The sequence below is a fragment of the Sminthopsis crassicaudata genome, chromosome 6 (assembly GCF_048593235.1).
Source record: "Sminthopsis crassicaudata isolate SCR6 chromosome 6, ASM4859323v1, whole genome shotgun sequence".
NCBI lineage: Eukaryota > Metazoa > Chordata > Mammalia > Dasyuromorphia > Dasyuridae > Sminthopsis > Sminthopsis crassicaudata.
In genome coordinates, this window is record NC_133622.1 from 202,346,627 (window position 1) to 202,367,758 (window position 21,132).

The 21,132-nt window shown below is 37.9% G+C and overlaps 1 protein-coding gene across 1 annotated transcript in view; it reads right to left on the reverse strand.

Annotated features, from left to right (window-relative positions):
• INSC (INSC spindle orientation adaptor protein) overlaps positions 1-20,718 on the reverse strand; it is a 172,744-nt gene extending 152,026 nt beyond the window's left edge. The window contains exon 1 of the mRNA XM_074273170.1: positions 20,636-20,718. The gene's annotated coding sequence lies outside the window, so the exon portion shown is untranslated. The remainder of the gene's footprint in view (positions 1-20,635) is intronic.
• Between the last annotated feature and the right edge of the window lie 414 nt (positions 20,719-21,132).

The window sequence follows — 21,132 nt, forward strand, 5'->3', positions numbered from 1 at the left end:
ACAACCAAGAATAAGCTAAAGTGAAAATAATTCTATAAAAGAAAAAAATGGAGGAGTTTCAAGTATTAGTGATTTTTAGAAGACAGAACTGTATTCTGAAATGGTAGCACAGATAATGAGAAAAATTCATATATACTCAAGGAATTGGATAGGAAAAAACTATGTGAGGATAAATTGTTTAAATGCTAATAGGAAGAGAAAGTATCCTTTCAGAGGTTTAATATCTTCAAAGATGATAGAAAAAATTAAATAAGATAGGCAGAGGACCCCGAGGTAGTTTTATTCTGTTTTGATGATCTGAGGAAAATAAGAAAAGGAAATACCAGGGGACTATATGGAGAGGAAAAAAAAGGAAGATGAGAAAGGAACTCAGCTCAGATATAAGGGGTACATAAGATGAAGAGTATACAAACATGAAAGAAGGGTAACCCATGAACCTCAATTTTATTTGAACTAGACAAAGACAAAGAATAGAAGTAACATAAACTCAGACAACATATACACAGCTTAATGCAGAGATACAATACACTCAAGGAAAAAAAGGAGACAAAAAAGAGCGTTTCAGAAGGAAAGCAAGACAGGTGAAGAAATAGACATAACCAAATGCAATCCTTCAATTTTTAATAGGGGAAAGAAAGACAAATAAGAAGCAAAGAAAGAAAGATTAAAAACCTGTGATGGGGAAGGCAAAGGGGCAGAAATAAATCACTTGATTTATAGATCATAAGTGTTAGGCAAACTCCTCTCTAACAGCATTCTTCATTATAAAGCTAGGATAGGGTGCAAAAAGAGAAAAAATACAAAAATACAGAATTGAGGTAAATATACAATGATTAATTGAGGTAAATACACAAATAACATGAATGTGAATGGAACCGCACTCACCCCAAAAATGGAAAAAAGAAATGACTAGATTAGAAAGCAGAATATCGCTATTTATAAACACATATATACACACTTGAAAAATAAGATTTGTGTAAAGTTAAAATAAGGGCGAGAGCAAAACTTACTATGTTTTAGGAACCTCCAGAAAATCAGGGATAGTAAGGTTATAGTAAAAATAAATATGATAACAAGGAAATTACATTATGCTTAGATATCACAGACAACAAATCAATGTCAATACTTGCTCAATATATATTCACTGAACAGCATAGGATCTAAATCAAGAAAAAGTTATTTTTAGTTCCAACATTTAATATATAATGTTTCTTTGTTCATTTGTTTATTATTTCATACTATTCCCCTTTGTTCATTATCTGTCCCAAATGGACTAGCTAGCTGTTTCCCATAAATGACATTTCCTTTCATAAGAGATCCTTCACCCCATATTTACAATGCACTCTCTCCTAACTTCCTTGAAACACATCTTAGAAGCTACCTTGGACCCCAGGCCTTTCTTGAACTTTCTATTAGTACTTTCTTACCTTCAAAAATATGTTATATTACCTCTTATATATACTAAGTATTTATGTGTACTATATCCCCCTTAATAAAATGTTAGGTCCTCAAGGGCACCTCAGCTTTTTACCTTTGAATTCCCCAGGACTTTGCACATAGTAAGAGTTTAATAAATGTTCTTGAATTGGATTAAATCCAAAGAGACCTGTTTGTTTCCTCAGGACCTGAAAGAATTTAGAAAACTATTTCCTAGCAAGAGTCACTGATCCCCACTCAAATAAAAATACATTTAATTCTGCTATAGGTTTCTATTGAAAAAAATTATTCACATCTCCCTAATAGACTCTGATTTCTATTAAGTTATTTCATTTAATTTTTATATTTTTGCCATCTGATGACTTGGCAAAATGTTCCACACATAGTAGGCAGAGACCAACACTCCCAAAGAAAAAGAGGAAAAAGCAATAACAGATAAAGAAACTGAGAGGAAGAAATTCAAATATACTTAGAGATTCTAAAATGAGTCTAAAAATAACTAATTGATACTATGCTAGACTAGAACTCTGCATTATGGAATTGCATTATTGTCACTTATAGCTGCTGCCTTTGAAATATTAATTAATTGTTAATTACTGTTCACAGCTTTAGCTACTTAAAAAAGGGAGAATTGACATCCATTACTACTCTGAAGGACTTATGATGAAAAATCCTCATACTCAGAGAGGGAACTGATTGTGCCTGACTGCGAGATTGAAGCATTCTTTCTTTCTTTGACTCTCTTTTTCTTTTTAATTTAATTTTCCTTGAGGGTTTTTATTTTCATTAGGGTAGGAGATCTGTTTTCTTTCACAACTTGATTTTTATGGAAATGTTTTGTATAACTTCACATATGGTTTCTTAATTGTGGGTGGGAATAAGGAGAGAATCTAGATCTCAAAAATTTCAAAAACAAATGTAAAAATATTTTGTTTTGAATGTGACTGGGGGATAATAAATAAATAAAAGAAAAAAGAAAGAAAGAATTAAAACCGAAGTAAGGAAAAGTTGGGGGCAGGAAATCAATCAATGAGACATATTGAGCAGCAACTCCCAACTATTCCCTGAAATGGTAATATGTAATCTAAAGTCAATATGGCTTCTGAACCATTCTTACTTGACCTGCAGAGAACTCTATCTGGTAGTTCAATTATACAATGATTATAGTACTGGCCCTGGCATCAGGAAAACCTGAGTTCAAATATGGCCTACTAGCTTCACGATACTAAGCAAGTCGCTTAATCTCAACCCCAGTTTCCTCACCTCTAAAATGGGGGTGACAACAGAATCTCTCATCCAGAGTTGTTATGAGAATCCAATGAAATACTATTTGTAAAGTATTTTACATAGTGCCTGCCCCACTTATTTAATAAATAAATACTTATTTCCTTCCTTCTTTTCTGGAATGCTAGGTGACACACAGGCTTCTCATTAGAGTAGTAGAGTTGAGTAGAGGTAAGCTAGTTTCTAGAAAACTTATACATAATTAGTAGACTGGACTGAGCTGGATCCACATTCAATCTCAGCTCTCTGTAATTGCTTTTCTGTCTTGTAGAGATCATCCCTGAAGATAAAAGTTGCTGAGCATCAGTGAGAACCCAGTTGAAGTTTTAGGGTATGAATTTGTAACAAATTCAGTCAACACAGTTTGTGACTTTGCAACAAAGTTTGGCAACCAAAAGGGAAACAAGAAAAAAATTACGACTGAAAAGAACTTCAGAGTAACTGTGAGCCCCTACTGCTGAATAATGTGAGTCCCAGTGACTTGTTCAAAATCATAGCAATAGTATGAATTAGAGGCAGGATTTGAATCCAGATTCTCTGACTTTGAAACCAGTGCTCTTTCCACTGCTCCCTATTTGTATGTGGATTTGTGATGAGTTTTGGGAAAAGCAGGGGGTAGAAGAGTTACTATCTATGGTTGGAGATTGGGAAGGAAAGTATGTTAGAAGGTCAAGGAGATGAGAGATCCAAGTGCATTACCAAAATTATTTTTGCAATTAATTAGAGTGGAAGCCAGGCTAGGTAGGGAGAAGAATGAAGTCAGGGAGGCATCCTCTCAAACTGAAAAAATAGAAAAAAATGATAGAACTGGAGATTTTGATAAAGACCAAGATCAACAAGAATGGAATGAGAAAAGTGGACAGAGTAGGTCAGAGAGGACATTTTTGAATCTAAAGTTTTGAAAATAGAATAATCCCAAGTGATGAGAAGAAAGAACATCTAAAAGGTGCTGCAGGGGAAGTGGACAAGTCAACAGGTCAAGCTCAGGCCACACAGGTATTAGAAATAATATCAAAGTGAATATAAAAGTCACGGAGAATGAGGATAGGGAATAAGGAGGTAGGCACACCAGGAATTGGGTGAGTTCAGATAAGTAAGGAGACAACCAATAGCCAAGATGTAAAGGACCTAAAATTATCCCTCTAAATTCTCTGCCCCTTTGACAAGATTGATACAGAACAGTGGAGGCAGGTGGTACAAGGGGTAGAGCCTGGACTTTGTGTTAGGAAAAGGTGACTTCAAATTTGATCTCAGAAATGTATTAGCTGAGAAAGTCACTTAAGTGACTTCTTTATCTCAGTTTCCTCATCTGTAAAATGTAGGTAATAATACTACCTGCCTCCTAGGATTTTTGTAAAGCCCAAATGAGATGATATTTGTAAAGTATTTTGAAAACTGATTATGTAAATGCTAGATACTAATATTTTAATTATTATATTGCAAGTTAAGAAAACTGAGAACAGTATAAAGCCAGAAAAGCCTGAGGTCAAATTCTGCCCTGTGACACTTACTAATTTAGCAACACTGAGCACGGCACAATTTCAGTTTCTTTAATCTGTTAAAAAGGAAGGAGGGAAGCTGTTATACGAAATGGTCTTTAAGGTCCTTTCTAATTTGTCTGTAACTATGTGTTCCAAGTAGAGGTTAAAAGTCAGTCCTAGTATTTAAGGAAATGGTAGGAAAGGTCATTTTCTGAAAGTAGAGATAGGGAATGACAAACTGCTGGCCATAAAAGTCACTCATCTCAAGAGACTCTAGTTGCAGACATTGTAGGAGAGATCTGCTTCATAATTCCCGTCATAAGACCCAACAGAACACCCTAAGAACATGCAGAATCATTTCCAAGGATGACCAATGGAAGGGAAGGTGTGATCTTGGAAATTACAACCTTTCAACTGTGACAGATATCCCAACTGTGAGGAAGCCCTGTAATGACCAAAAGCTTTGGCATCCGAGAAGGGATTTAGAAGAAATGTTTTAAAAGGAGAATAGATTGAAGAAATTTTTTTTCCAGTATGTCTCCATGACTGACCAGTAATCAATGACATTTTCATAGAGCTTTAAAGTTTCCAAAGCAAAGGGACCTGTATGTGCCAAAATGTTTGTGGCAGCCCTTTTTGTAGTGGCCAGAAACTGGAAGTTGAATGGATGCCCATCAATTGGAGAATGGTTGGGTAAATTGTGATATATGAATGTTATGGAATATTATTGTTCTGTAGGAAATGACCAACAGGATGAATACAGAGAGGCTTGGAGAGACTTACATCAACTGATGCTGAGTGAAATGAGCAGGACCAGGAGATCATTATACACTTCAACAACAATACTGTATGAGGATGTATTCTGATGGAAAGGGATATCTTCAACAAAGAGAAGATCTTACTCAGATCCAATTGATCAATGATGGACAGAATCAGCTACACACAGAGAAGGAACACTGGGAAATGAGTGTAAACTGTTTGGTTTTCTTCCCAGGTTATTTTTATCTTCTGAATCCAATTCTTCCTGTGCAGCAAAAAAAAAAAAAATTCGGTTCTGCACACATATATTGTATCTAGGATATACTATAACATATTTAACATGTATGGGAATGCCTGCCATCTAGGGGAGGGGGTGGAGGGAAGGAAAATTCGGAACAGAAGGGAGTGCAAGGGATAATGTTGTAAAAAATTACCCATGCATATGTACTGTCAAAAAAATGTTATAATTATAAAATTAATTTAAAAAAAAAGAAACTACATGCCAAAGAAAAAAAATAATTAAGTTTCCAAAGCACTTTATGTGATCAGCACAATCATCTTGGGAGGCAGGTGCCACATCATCTGCACCTTTCATATGAAGAAAAAGTACCTAGATTTGTCTGTGGGCATATTACCATCAAGTGCCAAAGTCTGAATTTGAATCCTGGTCTTCCTAATTTCAAAATGAACATTTTATCCAATTGGCCACACTTCCCCTTCAAGGGAAAGAGAAACTCTAAATGGCTATTACAAGTGTCCAAAATCCCTTAAAGAATATTTTCTGTAGCAAATCAATGTTAATTGTCTGGCTCTACTACAGCAAAATCCCCAGACCCCTTTTCCTGGGCTCAAGGTCTCCTGGGGCTAAAAATAACAATCAGTTTACACTAAGCTGACAACTTACAGTTTTTTGTCTGCCGTGAATAGACATAACTCTCTTAGAGAAACCATTAGAGTAAATTGAATAGCTCTAAAGCACTGAAAATTTGAATAAATCATGTTTCATAAATCACATGCGTAGGTCATACTTGGCAAGCTATTTCCCAAAAAGAGCATGGATGGGTACCCAGTATAGGAGAGTCTTCTAACTCTTGACAATGGGGACAGAGCTTGAAGGATGCTTAGGAACTTCAGACTTTTTAAGGACTTTGCTGTGAACCCAGGCTTCCAAATCAATCTTATGATAAGTAATTTGGTTCCCCAGGTAAGCTGATACCGTAAAAGGGACATGTGCTCTGGTGCTTAAGCATGAATATTCTGGTTACTGGAAAGGGTTCCCCTCCCCTTCTTAAGTTAATAAATTGATGTCTGGCTTGTAAATTAGTCTCTCATGAGTTTGGTTAGAGAGAATCAGGTACTTAGAGCCAGATCATCCCTGAGGAGACTAATGAAATAAAGTTCCTGATCTTGCAGAACTTCAGGACAGAACAGCTTGAGGATCAATTATCCTACAAGGATGTAATAAGCCTGGGAAAGCAGCTTAGATCCAGTCAGAACTTTAATCACTTCCAAGGGGGTGAATAAATTCTATGGGACAGAATCATGCAAAGCATTTTCTAAGTAAACTTGATCTAATAAGCCAAAGTACCCATTTACTAATAGGGTTTTCTAGTGACCAGTTATTTTAGCATAGTATAAAAAAGAGTTTAGGACCCTCATGTGCCATTACTGGGTCTGTATCCCAAGGAAATTATAAAGGAAGGGAACAGGATCCACATGTGCAAAAATATTTGTAGTAGTTCTTTTTGTAGTAGCAAAGAATTGGAAAATGAGTGGATACCTATCAATCAGGGAATGGCTGAACAAGTTGTAGTATATAAGAGTAATGAAATATCATTTTTCTATAAAAAATGATGAATAAGCTGATTTTAGAAAAGCCTGGAAAGGTTCATATGAACTGATGCTGTGCAAAACAAGAAGAACCAGGAATACATTGTACACAATAACAGCAAGAATGTGCGATGATCAACTATGAAAGACATGGTTCTTCTCAGTGGTTCAGTCATCCAAAACATCCCAATAAACTTTGGACAGAAAACACTGTCTGCATCCAGAAAAAGAACTATGGAGCCTGAATGTAAATCAACCCATGCTATGTTCACTTCTTTTTTCTGTTTTTTTTTTTCTCTCCTTTGGTTTTTCCCTCTTACTCTGATTTTTCTCTCCCAACATGATTCATAAAGAAATGTATATTTTAAAAGTAAATATACATGTGTAATCAGAAAAAAATAAAACAATTAATAAAGGAAAATCAAATAAATAAATAAATAGAGTATAGGATTTTTTTTAAGAAATGGGGAGCCATGGGTATTAAATTCTGAATATATACTGATTGATATATATGTCAGTTGTTTTTACTTAATGCTTTTTTCTTTGCTACAAGATGTTGGAGGGAAGGAAAAAGAAATTATATAGCCTGTAGTAACTATGAAAACAATTTAATATCTATAAAACTTAAAAAAAAAAAAGAATAGGTCTGGAGTGGAATCAAGAGAAAGCCAGCATTTAATAGCTATATGACTATGGCAAGAAATTTAACATTTTTCCTTAATTAACAATTTCCTTATCTGCAAAATTTGACTAATAACATCCAAGAGTTTTTATGAAGATTAAATGAGATCATATAGGTGAAGCACTCAACACTATATAAAGTCAGTTATATATCTTCTCTATCCAGTTACACTAGAATCATCTTTATATGAGACTGTCCTTAATTCTTATAGGATATAAGACTTTCTAATAATTCAATGGCCTATCTGAGTAATGTATGTAAGTGTATGTAAGCAGGGAATTGGGCAAGGCAGAAGAATGGCATATTGTCAAGTCTTGATGTTGTCTTCAGTATCTATCATCTTTCTCTTTCCTCTCCCTTTTGATCACCCTGTACTCTGGGCTCCAATCTATACCCTAGAAAAGGAAGGTTCTGGGGACTCCCATAAGGCCTTGCATTCCCTCTAGTGGAACTGCTGGCAACCTCTTAATTTTTTTTCAAACTCTGCCCTAAGACTTTGTTCTTCAGTTCTATCTTTCATTGACTTGAAGGACAGCCATCTGTTGGAATTTATTTCAGTTTAGACTGGCAAAAACCCCCAGACCCCTCTTCCTGGGCCCACACCTCCTGGGGTTAAAAAATAACAATTAGTTTGCACTAAGCTGAAGTCTAGCAGTTTTTTGTCTTCCATGAAAAGATATAACTCTCTTAGAGAAACCATTAGAGTAAATTGAATAGCTCTAAAGCACTGAAAATTTGGATAAATCATGTTTCATAAATCACATGCATAGGTCATATTGGCAAGCTATTTCCCAAAATGAGCAGAGATGGGTACCCAGGCAAGGACAGACTTCTAATTCTTGACAATGAGGACAAATGAAGGATGCTTAGGAACTTCAGACTTTTTAAAGACTTAGAGTCAATCTTTGTGCTCAGCCTTTGTAAAAAGTACCTTATGGAAGTTCTTCCTAGAATCTAACTTGAAACTTTACTGATATGAATCTAATGACCCGCTTTTCCTGAGTAACGCTCACTTCCCATCATGCTCCACCATGGCCTTTAAATCTTTAAATCTCTAAAGGTTAAGTTTCTTATTTTCTGAAATCATTTCTTTTTTAATATTCATTTTGCTGCTCTGGTTCTCCTGGGACCAATGTTAGAAGGAAGCACTCTGGATGAACTCATTTAGAGTCAAGTGTGAATGATTGATAGCCTTAGATATTTGAATTTTTAAAAAATATCTTAAAATGTTATTCATCTGATAATTCAAATGAATCTCTAATGGGAAGAATTAGGGGTAATACATCCATGGAGATTAATGAATCAATAAACATTAAGTGCCTGCTATGTGGCTGGTGCTGTGCTAAGTATTAGGAATACAAAAAGAAAGGAAAGCCAATCCCTACCCTCAAGGAACTTATATCATTGGAGGAGACAATATGCAAGTGAGAATATAGAAAGCTAAATAGAAAATAATTAAGAGAGAGAAGGTGCTAGAATTAAAAGCAACTGGGGAAGACTTTCTCTAGAAGTTGGTATTTTAGTTGGGACTTAAAGTCAGAATTTCTAAGGATAAAGCTCTGATTAAAAAGAGCAAAGAACTATTCAAGAAAAGAGAAAGTTACTTCATGCTGAAAAGAAGGAGGAAGAAGAAGAGGAGGAGGAGGAGAAGGATGGAGGATGAAGAAAAGGAGGAGAGGGAGAAGAAGAATTTGAAGAAGAAGAGGACGAAGAAGAAGAAGAAGAAAAAGATGATGATGATGATAATGATTATAGAATTTTCCAAAGATATTTCCTAGCTTTGTAATTTTTTAAAAATTTTTTTTGCTATTGAAAGGCATTTAAGATGGCAAAAGAAGGGTTCCTTTGGCAAGCTCTAATCTAGAAAGTAGAATTTTCTAGGTTCCCATGCCCCCCCAAATTTACAAGGTGGGAGGAAACTGCTAACACATTGGCTACAAGTCCCAGAACCATAAATACATTGGCATGTAATTCCAAGAAAATCTCAAGTTGAGTTGGAAGGTTTGTGATGTTCCCCAAGTTTGATGAGAAATCAGCAATAAGAGATATAAAAGAATAATAGAATAAAAAGAAGGATCATGTATATCAACTGATATGAGAATTTTTTAATGTTTTTATCATTTACTGTAATTCTTTTATGTAGGAGAAAGACTTTAAATGCAAATAATAATGAAGATATAATTTTGCTTCAAAATAATTTTTATTCTATTTTTCCTTATGGATTAAAAATGCACTAATTTCTAGAAATACACACGCAAAAAATTTCTAATCCTCACCTAGAAAAGATGCAGCTTGAGCCTTCAGGATATTAGTAAATTCTGGTCCTAGTATTAATAATAGTTGAAGATAAATGAAAGAGGTACTGACATACATAAGTGTTATTTTTTCTTTAAACAGCACTAAATTTTGCCCCATATTTTATTATAATGATTTTTATTATTTCAAGTAAATACTTATGCTGATTATGCTTTACACATATTACATTTTTACAGGAAATATTAATTAAATAGAAAAGGTAGAACCAAGACAATTTGTTCCATTTTGGAAAAGATAGCAAGGCTTTCTTTTTCCACTCACTCCAGTGAGCAATCATTCCAGTGATTTCACACAAAAACAAGGGCCTAGTTAGACTCATTAACATCCAGGCTTAGAATATCAGAGCTGAGCAGCTTTAGAAAGCACCTACCCAATCCTGGCCATTTAAAGAAGAGAAAAGTGGTCCAGAAAGGGAACAGTATTTTCCCTGACAGAGCTGAGTTAAGAACCCAGATTTTTTGACTCCTAACCCAGGACTTTCTCCATCACAGGCTTCCTCTCTTGGTCAACAGTATCCTTCAATTGGAGATTTATACTGGAGCTTAGGACAATGAAAGTCAGTGTTCCTTCACTCTGGCTTTCTTTATTAGTGGTGATTTTACATTCATGCAGAGAGGAAATCAGGAAACAAAAATGAGGCAAGGAAAGAGATTTATCCCTCACTTTTTACCCAGGATGTTACATCTCTGCTTCAGATTATTTAAACCCATTAAAAGAGACCCCAGATGTGCCATCCACATCCAGAGAAAGAACTTATGGAGAGTGAATGCTGATCGAACCATACTATTTTCGTTCGCTTTTGCTTTCTTTCTCACTTTAATTTTGATTTTTCTTTTATACATGACCAATATAGAGATATGTTTTTAATAATTATATATATATACATATATAAAACCTATATCAGATTGTTTGCTGTCTTGAGAAAGGGGAGAAACAAAAGGAGGGAGGGAGAAAAAACATTGAAACTCAAAATCTTACAAAAGTGAATGTTGGAAACTATCTTTATTTGTAATGGGAAAAAATAAAATATATTAAATAAAAAAGCAACTTCATTTTATAGATAGGAAAATTTAAGCATCATAAGAATGAATATTCTTCATATTCCATATTATAGGTTTCAAAGGACCAAATAATTATAGTTTTGGAGCTGAAAATGTCCTCCGACCCATCTACTCCAACTTCCTTCATTTTAAAGATGGAAACTAACGCTAAATGGTGACTTGCCTAGTATCTCATTTCATAGTCATTACAATCTGACCGGTAGGCTCATAGAGTTAAAGCTGGAGGTAACCTGAAGAATATCCTTCAACTTGACAGATGTGAGAGGTCCAGAGTGATTAAGTAATTTTGGTCAGAAGTCACACAAAGAGTAAACAATAGAGTTAGGATTTGAACCCAGAGCTCCTGATCCTATGTTTAAGCATCTCAGTCACAACAGCAGGAAGAGGTCTTATTTCCCCATTTTCCAGATGAGGAAAATAATCTCAGAGAGCTAAAGTGGTCATATGGTCTATTGGAAGTGACAGTTAGGTGAAGCAATGGATAAAGCACTGAATCTGGAATCAGGAAGGACTGAGTTCAAATCCAGGCTCAGACACTTGATAGCTGTGTAACTGTGGGCATGTCATCTAACCCTGTTTACCTCAGTTTCCCTTATCTGTAAAATGAGCTAGAAAAAAGAAATGGCAAACTCATATCGGTATCTTTGCCAAGAAAACCATAAATGGGGTCATAAAGAGTCAAATACAACTGAATGACAACATTTTAAAGGACAAATAGGTACTATAGTAGATAAAACACTGGCCCTGGAGTCAGGAGTTCAAATCCAACCTCAGACACTTATTAGCTCTGTGACCCTGGACACCTCACTTAACCCTGTTTGCCTCAATTTCCCCATCTGTAAAATGAGTTGGAGAAGGAAATGGCAAACCATCCCAGTATCTCTGCCAAGAAAAACTCCAAAAGCAACAAAGAACAAGACAAGAATAAAAACAACAAAAGGACAAAAGGGGACTAGAAACCAGGCTTTCTGAGCCCAGGACATTCTTTCACTGCTTGGTGCTACCTTCCCTGGCTGTTTGCAGGAGCCCCCACATTTCAGCACCTGGGCTGAGATGAGATTAGCACTCAGGCTCTGCTCACACTTAGGACAGCCTCCCCTACCAGAGGCGGATGATGGGTGAGAAGAGAACAGAGGAATAGATTTTTCCTGCTTCCCTGTACCAGAGCTCCTTTGTCCAGCTGCAACCCGGAGCCCAGCTGAGGCAGAGATTCATTGCCTCCTGAATGTATATTCTCTGTAGGAAGGCAGTATGATTCAATGAAAAGACACCTGGCTTTGATCCCTGGCTTTGTGATTTTTACGTTTAGGACTTTCCAAGCTGTTTAGGTTTTAGTTTCCTCATCTCTATAATAAAAAGGGGATTCTCAATCAATGATTTCAAACCCAAATAGAAATGGAGGCTGCTAAACCATACCAGAAAATTCCTATAGATCAAACATTGTCTTTGTTGTAAAATCTCATCTTATCAATGTGCTATTGTGTTTTTATTTATGTTATTAAATATTTGCCAATTGAGTTTTAATTTGGTTTTTAATTTGGGCAGCCTAGGAGTATTGCAGAGCCACTGGAGCATCTTTAACACCTTTAGACCAGATGATCAAAGTCCCTTCTAGCTCTCAACCTATGGCCCTGTGATCCTTAATGTCCAACCTGGTCCCCCCTAAAAAGAAGAGCACCGAACTAAATGATTTCCAAGATTTCCCCAGCCCTAAATCCATTATCAAATGGCTTTTCTCTCTTCTCCAATCAAAGAATTTAGCCACAAGGTGGAGGGGCAAGCCTGACCTACTCTGCTTTTAAGTATTTCCAGATCATCTTTGCCCTGAATAGAGATGAGGCAGGAGCTTTAAACCTAGCCAGGCATATTATAAGAAAGCCCCAGCTACAAAGAGCCAGCCTGTGCTCGGGAAAGCCAAATGTATTCAATAACTTACAAGAGCAGAAAAACTCGGAGGTTAATTAACAGAGACCTGGGTTGGGCAGGATAAATTGCATCTATCTAAAATTATCTCCGACAGACAGCAGCGAAAGCCCAGGCTAAAAGATCAGCTTTCAGTGGTCTCACATTCCCGAACAATAACTCTTTTGTCGTTTCCAGCACAGAGCGCCAACTCAGCCACCCATCATGGCTAGCAGGCGCCCAAGCATCTAAGGAGATTAACTGCCAGGCCGGATCCACCCCTGTCCCAGCCCCTGGTGCAAACCTGCACATTCCCCTTAATTTGTCCAGAGTGCTACAATATAGCATAACATGAAGAGTTCTCTTGAGAGATGGAAGGCAGTCCTCTTCTTGAGTCTCAGTTTCCCCATGTGTCAATTAAAAAGGTTAGACATGCTCTCTAAGGAATTTCCCAATTTTAACATTCTAGGAATCAGTGCTTAGATGACTAAAGAGAGAAGTTTTTTCCTAATTCATAGCTTTCCCTTCTTTCCGAATGCTTAACTTTGCTCCCGAGGTTGCAGCTTGAGGTAATTTCCCCAAAGTATCTTTGGGCAGAGAGTGGGCAGACATGACAGGAGTTAGAAGTTCAGACTATAGGAACTGGAAGGATGCTTTGGGATCACCCAGTACCAATAATAGACCATGGTATCCCACTCCTGACTGAAAAGCGATAGATGCTAGATGTAGAATGAGACACATGCTTATACCCAATGGGGAAATTTGGTTTTACTTGATACTTTTAGTTTTTCTTTTTTTATTTTCACAAAATAGGAAAGGGAGTTGTAGAAAGGGGGGAAAAAGTTTTGTTAATTGAAAAAAATAATTTTTAAAGGTCATCTGATGACCCAGTTTTACTCTAAATTTATCTAGATTCATTTTGATTAATCCAGTGTAACTAGTTCAATAGAATAGGTTTCTTTGATAATCCTATGTATGTTATTTTATACATTTAAAAGCATTTTTTTTAAAGAATGAATCCCTAGATTTCACCAGACTGCTAAAAGAATTCATAGGCTTCAGTCATTGTGGTTCAGAATACCAAAAATATTAAGAACTTCTGATCTAGATGAACCCCTGCATTTTATAGATGGGTTAACTGAGGCTCAGAGAGGTCACATCATGAACTACTACTACAGGTTCTCCACCACATCCTGCTGTGTCCCATGCATCTGCAGCTAAGGTCCAAAACTGGTACACCCACTGATTGAGAGACACAAGTTTAGTCTAAGGGCTTCTAGCTTTTTTTTTTCCTGAGGCAGTTGAGGTTAAATGACTTGCCCAGGGTCACACAGCTAGGAGGTATTAAGTGTCTGAGGCCATATTTGAATTCAGATCCTCCTGACTTCAGAGTTGGTGCACTATCCATTACACCACCTAGCTGCCCTGATTTTAGTTTTTTGTTTTTGTTTTTTGGTTTTTTTTTTAGTTTTGTTTAATTTGGTTGTTTTTATTGGTTTAAAGTTTATTTTTTAAAAAATCATTTTAAACTTAAATTCAAAATTAGAAAAGAAAAAAAAAGTAACATTGCCATATACACAGAGGACCATAAGAGAGGATTTAATATAAAATAATTTATTTCCCTTTCAAGAAAACCTATATAATAAATACTACACATTATTTTCCTTCTTGTTGCTGGGTTGTTGGTTTTTTGCTCTCTGCTGTATACTTTTTACTTTATTTCCTCCCTCCCCACCTCAATCCTAAAGAAGGCTACAATTAAGTGAGGAGATACATGTGTGTATGTATATACATATATATCTACATCTACATCTACATATATATATACACTCAAACCCATATATGTAAGGCAATACTATGATTATTTCCTCCTATCATCTGTTTCTCTGAGGGGGATAATATTTTCCTTCATAAGTCCAAATTTTTCCATGCTCTTCTAAATCAACCAGTCATCATTTCCTACACCACAACAAGATTCCAACCCAATCGCGTCCTATCTGAGAGATTGGATATGAAAATTTTCCCCATTTTCTTTACATTCCTTCTATTATTCTTGGCTACATGGGTTTTATTTCTACAAGAAAATTTTAATTTTTACTCTTAAACAATGCTCTCACCTTGTAATATAGTTTAAGGTCTGACACTGTTGAATCTACTTCCTATGTATCTTTTCCTCTGGTTTCTTTGAAGTTCCTGACCTTTTGTTCTTCCAAATGAACTTTTTTCTTGTTTATTCCTAACTCTTAAATAAATTTTTAATAATTTATTTAGGATGATATTGAATCAATAGTTCAGTCATGTAAAATTGTCATTTTAAAAATTATATTGGCTTCACCTACCCATGAACAATTACTTCAATTAATTAGGTTCTTAGCTTGTAAAGGGAGGAGGAAGGGTGGCAATCTCTAGATCAGACAAATTGTTCCCTGCCTAAGGCTTTGCATCCTGAAATACTGAACTTTTGCGATATTTATCTCTGTCTTCACTACTGGACTGTGCTTACCAATATCCCTCACACCTCTCCAACATAAAATCCCTTCATCCCTTCTCCCTGCTCAGTAAACAAAGCGTATTGACTCTGCATTCAGAAGTTAGTCATTCGACAGGCTGCTGACTAGCTGACTCCTGAAACAGGGTCCAAAGGACTGCTGGGAGCTGGCTTCTCAAAGCTCTGTGACTTTCTAGGAAATCTACCCCATCCCAAACTGGAAGAAGACACCCACTGCCATCTTTAGAAACAGAGAAAATGAGTCCAGGCAACTTCTGCTACTGTGGGGGCAGAGAAGAAGGATGGTATAGTAAGGGCACGGAGAGGGTATTATTGTTAATAATTGTTAATAATAATTTAGTATTCAATAATCATCATTTAACAATTTTGCCTTTAATTTTTGGGGTTGTTTATAGGTGTGTGTGTGTGTGTGTGAGAGAGAGAGAGAGAGAGAGAGAGAGAGAGAGAGAGAGAGAGAGAGAGAGAGAGAGAGAGAGAGAGAGAGAGAGAGAGAGAGAGACAGAGAGACAGAGAGAGAGAGACAGAGAGAGAGAGAGACAGAGAGAGAGAGAGAGAGAGAGAGAGAGAGAGAGAGAGAGAGAGAGAGAGAGAGAGAGAGAGGAGAAAGAAGGGGAGAAGAAGAAAGAAAAAGAGAGGAGAGAGAAGGAGAAGCAGGAGAAAGAGAAAAATAGAAGAGAGGAGAGAGAAAAAAGGAGAGAGAGGAGGAAGAGCAGAGGGGTGGGAGGGGAAGAAGAGGAGGAGAAGGAGGAGAAGAAGGAGAAGGAGAAGGAGAAGGAGAAGGAGAAGAAGAAGGAGAAGAAGAAGAAGAAGAAGAAGAAGAAGAAGAAGAAGAAGAAGAAGAAGAAGAAGAAGAAGAAGAAGAAGAAGAAGAAGAAGAAGAAGAAGAAGAAGAAGAAGAAGAAGAAGAAGAAGAAGAAGAAGAAGAAGAAGAAGAAGCAGCAGCAGCAAAGGGGAGGGAGGAGGAGGGTGGGGAGAGGAGACAGACAAACAGATAGACTAAAACAAGCAGTGAAATGCTCCAGCCTCTATGGAAGATTTTCTTCTATTCAGAGAAGCCCCAAATACAACCCCCTTCTCCCAGCCCCAACACCAAGGCACCCTTCTAGCACTTTATAGGGCAGTGGTACCCATACTCTGGGCCAACAGGCCTGTCCAGGGCTTAATGCTGAGCCTTCAGTTCCAGCCCCCCTGGAGAGGAAGAATGAGAGGAGGCAAGGGAGAAAAAAAGATGAAAATAGTGGGAAAAGAGAAAAGATCAGCCTTGGTGAGGGGGTCAGAGTTCCTTTCTGAACTATCTTGTATTTAACTATTTTGTGTTTGTGTATGTATATACAAACATGACCAGACTCACACAGACACACATTTATATATGTATTGTTAACTTCATAGTAGCTCGTATTTAAAGAACTCTTTTACATTTGCAAAGCAATTTACATGCTATCTCATTTGAGCTTTGCAGCAAACCTGTGAGATAGAGGCTATTACTGTCCCCATTTTACAGACCAGGAAACTGAGCTTGGGAAAGGTTAATTGATGTTCCACAACTAATCGACACTAATGCTGTATGTATTCAGGATGTCCCAAAAGTCTTAGTGCAGGCGCAAGCTTTAACAGCCTTTAAGGACGGCCCTTTCTCCAGGCTTGGCCAACCTTGCCCCCCATTCCACCTCTGCTCCAGTTCCCTCCATCCACCCCATCTGACCCAGTGGGTCCCAGCCCAAGGTTCAGACTGCTCAGGAAACACGAGTTTGGATGTCTTGGGAGCAAATTATAGCCCATCACCAGCCGAAATGACAGGCTCTGGAGAGGGCTGGGGCAGGATCGCTTTCCTGCTTGGCTGTCCAGTGATGTGTTTGGCTTCCTTTCTCCACTCCACCCCTCCCTCTGCCTCTGCAAATTCCATGAAGGCCAAGTTCAGCTTGAAAGGAAGGAAAGGAAAGTGGGGAAAGAGCAATTCCTTCTCCCGGTGATGTCCCAAGAAGCCCCAGGCAGCAGGTCCGGGCCCCGGCCCCCGGCTGTCAGAGCAGCCCTTGGAGGGGACTGGCCTGGGGATGGGGATGCCTTCCAAGGGTGGGGAGGACCGCTAATTGGCAGTGTGGCCTCTTCCTGTCGACAATGGGCCCCGCAGATGCACCCAAGCTAAGGAGGAATTTCCTGTCTGGGCTGGAGCAAGAGAGGAACAGCTGCCAAAAGGTGAGAGGCCTGCCTTCTGCTGTGGCCGGCATGGGGAGCTGGGAAGTCGGGGCTCCCTTTGGGCTCTGCTTCCTTGTTTGCTTGCTGTACATTTTGACCATCCTCACCCTCCCTCCTGATGGAAGCCCGGACTCTGTGCCAGGGAACCAGTGAGCTTTTTCCTAATCTTGATCAGACCCAGATCTTCAGGCCACACCTCCTTGGCATTTCTTCACCCCCTTGCAATGGAACTCGGACTCTGTCCTTGGGAAACTTGGCTCTGGCGAGTGATCTGTTGCCTTATCTGAACCAAACCATCATGGCGCCTTCCCGGCCAGTTAGCTCCAAACCATGTGGTCTGTTGCTCTAGCCCTCCTCCTCAAACCTCGTCCCTTTCTTTGTGCCATTTTGGTATCACCTGCCCCCAGGAGACTATAGACTCCCTTAGGGACTCTCTCGCTTGCTTGGCACAAAGTGAGCACTTAATAAATATTTCATTGTATTGTTTCTAGTTATGGTCGCTAAAACTCCCTGGTGATAGCCAGAAAAACCTAGGACCATAGACCTAAGGAGACTGACCAAGCATCTTCCAGGACTCCCTCCCCCAAAACAAAAATTAAAACCAAAGCCTCTGCTATTTTAATGACCCTGCTGGCTCCAAAGGAGTAATGTAAGCAGATACCTTCTTTCCTTCTTTGCCGACATGAGGAACTCTGGGTATAACCCCCTGCATATGCAATCAGACTTCATTGATATTTTGATTAATTTTGCCAACCTGCTTTTCTCTCCTTTATTTCCTATTAATTCTTAATAAGAGATGGCTATGTATATACGGAGGGACAGGGTACATTTTAAGAAATAAAGGTTATATTTTTAAAATCCAAAAAAAATTTAAGAAAGAGCATCCTTCAGAAGTAACAATGATAAGGACTCCCATTTCTGTAACACTTGAAGGAACCAGACCATTATGGAATAAGACCCCTTCCAAACCTTCAGATCAGTCTAAAAAAAGGTAGAGGTACTGTACTAGCTACACATGTTACAACAAAGGCAAAAGAAGTGAATTTTCTCTCAGACATCTACTCAGATTACACAGGAAGTTTTCTGTTTAATAATTGTATCAATTATTGATACAACATATGTATTGTGATATGTGTGAAGACAAAAAGCCAAGCTGTAAGAACAAGATGAGTTTCTTAGTGAAACATAAAAGATGCTAAGTCCTGAGACCAAGATGAAAAGTCTGGTATTCTAAGATTTAATAGGTAATGTGTTGAACCAGTCCTTTAAGGCTCTTCCACACCTAGATCTCACTCACTAACTGGAAAAGAACTTGAGAGTCCACCTAACCCAAATCCCTCATTTTATAAAGAGGTAAAGCAAGAACTATAGAGGTAAAATAACTTACCAGGAATCACACAACAGTTTAGTGGCAGAGATGGGATGAGAACCCAAGGTTCTCAGACTAACCTAGATTTCTTTCAAGTGAGCTTACTCCACAGGAAGAAATCTTAGTGGGAAAGAAGAACTGAATGTGAAATGCAAATATTATTTCCAAACATTGTTTCTTGAGCCAGATTCCAAACCCTAGAATTTCAAAGATGAAAGGTACTTAAGAAACCATCAGTCCAATCCAAACCTGAATAAGAATCCTCTTTAAAACATACCATCAAGTGGTCATCTAACCTTTCTTTGTCCCAAGACCTTCTGGAAGGGCAAATCCCCCAAGGTGGCCCTCTCTACTTTGGGTACCTTTCTGATTGATAGGACACTTTCTCTTGAGTTAGGCCAAAATGTGCATCTTTGTATCTCTCACCTATTGTTCCTACCTCTGGAACCAAAGAGAATTCTAATATTTTTCCTATGTGATGGCCTTTCAATTCAATTAAATACTTGAAATTTGAGAAAAAAAATTCTCATCTCCCTCAAGTATTCTCAACCAATCTTTACATTGGTTTACAACCAATCTCCAGACCCTTCAACACCCTAGTTTTCATCTTCTGGATGCTTCCTAGCTCATCAACATCTTTCCTACAATATTGTATCCAAAGCTGAACACAAGAGCATAGATGTGGTCTTCTTAGTCCTTCCTCTCCAAATGCACTTGATATTTTTCCAAGAGATTAGATCTGACTTGATTTGTGTGGAAAGTGTTTTGTAGTTGTGTTCACATAGTTCCTGACTTTCCCTTGGCAGATAGATCCCCAAATATTTGATGCTATTGACAGTGATTTTAAATTGAATTTCTCTTTGTATCTCTTGCTGTTGGACTTTGTTGGTGATATATAAAAATGCTGATGATTTAGATGGATTTATTTTGTATCCTGAAACTTTGCTAAAATTGTGAGTTGTTTCTAGTAGTTTTTTATTTGATTCTCTAGGATTCTCTAAGTCCCTTCTAAATGCAGCCTAAGATCACAATCATAGTTAGATAAAATCCCAAGCTCTTTTCTAGATGCTCTGCAGGCACATCTCACCCCATAGCACACTTGTGACATAGATTTTTTGAACCCAACAATAAGATTTTACATTTATCCCAAATAAAATTCATCGTTTTCTCTTCAGCCCAAATTTCTAGCCCATTAAGATCATTTCAAGTCCTCAGGCTGCCATCTAACAAGTCAACTATCCTTTCCAGCTCTGGGCCATCTGCAAATTGGAAAAGTGTGCCAATTATGCCTTTAGTGAAGTCGCAGGTAAAAACACTAAAGAGTAAAGGCTAAGCATAGATATCTAAGGTAGCTACTAGATACTTCTTACAAAGAGATTTTTTTTTGGGTCCAGCCATTCAATCAGCTCTCTAATTGGGTCCAGCCATTCAATCAGCTCCCAACCCACCTGATACTATCTTCTAATTCAATATTCTCAGTTTTTTACAAAACAATAAGAAGTTAATTTCAAGCCCAGCCCAATCTCTCCACAATGTCCTAATTCCACCATACCTTAAAAACATTTACTCTTCTATAAAAACATGCACTAAAACCACAGGATGCATTTTAAATGTTTTTCAAAAATCAGGTCATTTGGTCTGTAAGATAAAACCTTCCTTTCCTCAGCTGAAAGAAAGTATTGCTTGTGACCATTGAAAGGCCTTGGAGCCACAGTATTGACTCCTCCAAACCCCAATCTAGGCAGCATTAAAAGAAAGACTCGGGTCCTGGAGCCACCATCCTTCCCTTTTGATTGTCCCATCCTGTCCTACCTCGGTGGGCTGCAGACCGGGCCAAGGCTTCCTCCTGAAAAATTCCAGAGAGAGGGGGCAGGGAGCCCGTTGAAGAGCTGGGAGCTGGGAGAAGAACAGGTTAAGAGAATTGGCATTATCATTTGGGAAGGCTAGAAAGTCCTGCCCATCCCTGGGAGGAGTCATGTGGGTTCTCCCTCAGCCTTTGAGAAGGACCCACATTCCTGAATCTCCCCCTACTCTGCTCAGAATAGCATCTCCAAGCCTGGGGCCCTAAAGGGGTGGTAAGGTCAATGACAGGCTAATCCCAGTACTGGGCAAAGAAACAATAAAAATCTTAAAAATCAGTAGGGATGAGAAAAAATCAGCAATGGTTATTACATCAAGACATTTCAGATATATTACAGAATCATGGAAGGATAGATCTATCAGGAACCTTAGATATTATCAACTTTGCATTTAACGGAGCAGAAAATGAAGATCCAGGGAGAGGATGTGACCTGCCCGAGCTTGAAGCC